We start from the raw sequence: 899 nt of genomic DNA, 5'->3' as shown, positions 1-899 counted from the left end.
TTTTTTATTTTAATACATATTTTTTTTTAAAAAAAAAAAAAAAAAAGTAAGTACTACGTGTCAACATTTGATTGGTCCACGTGGATTTTTGTTAAGTCAACTAACAGAAGGACTAGTTTTATCTATTATCAAAACCACATGGACCTCCTGTAATAAAAATCAAAGCCTAAAAGGAAAAAAAATAAAGCAATGAAATCCTAAGAAGTATTTAACCCTATTTTTTATTTCACTTAAAATAAAAAAAGAATTCTAATCGTCACCCACACAAAGAATCATTTACAAGAATCATAATGTCGTGTATAGGGGTATTTGTCATGGTATAAAAAGATATTTTACACGCTCATAAAAGGCCTATTCGAGACTGTTAAGATTTGAAAACGTCATGAAATACTCAAGTATCTACTAATCTAACAATGTTAGGTTCTTTTGCCATTATTGTAGCTCACAATATTTATCTAAATCTAGCTAATTGTGATCTTTCACACATCACTAATAGATTGGTGGGTCTCAAAATAGTTGGTGCTGCCGCGCATGCAGCCATTTCAACCTACCTCAAATAAAAATTACTACACCAAAAGAAAAGGAAGGAAGAATTCAAGATTTTCAAAGTCAATCATTGAATCCCAAATATTTTCATTTGTTTTTTAAAAAAACATAATTGAAACATATTTATCCGAAGAAGCAAAGGATTCAAATCATATTATCTTTAGTCATAGTAATAACAGTAAAAAGGAAATCCATCAAGATTTAAGGCGTGTGTTTTTGTTTCCCTTTCTTGACTTGGAAGACAGAGACAGCCTTCTAGATTGACGATAATGACCAAAGGAGCCTCCTCGAATTTTCAAACGGAAATAAATTTGGAATTACATTGCCAATGGTCTTAGGTTTTTTTAATAAAC

This window comes from Corylus avellana, chromosome ca7 (genome assembly GCF_901000735.1).
Source record: "Corylus avellana chromosome ca7, CavTom2PMs-1.0".
In the NCBI taxonomy this organism is placed as follows: domain Eukaryota; kingdom Viridiplantae; phylum Streptophyta; class Magnoliopsida; order Fagales; family Betulaceae; genus Corylus; species Corylus avellana.
Note: the sequence above shows the minus strand (reverse complement) of the source record.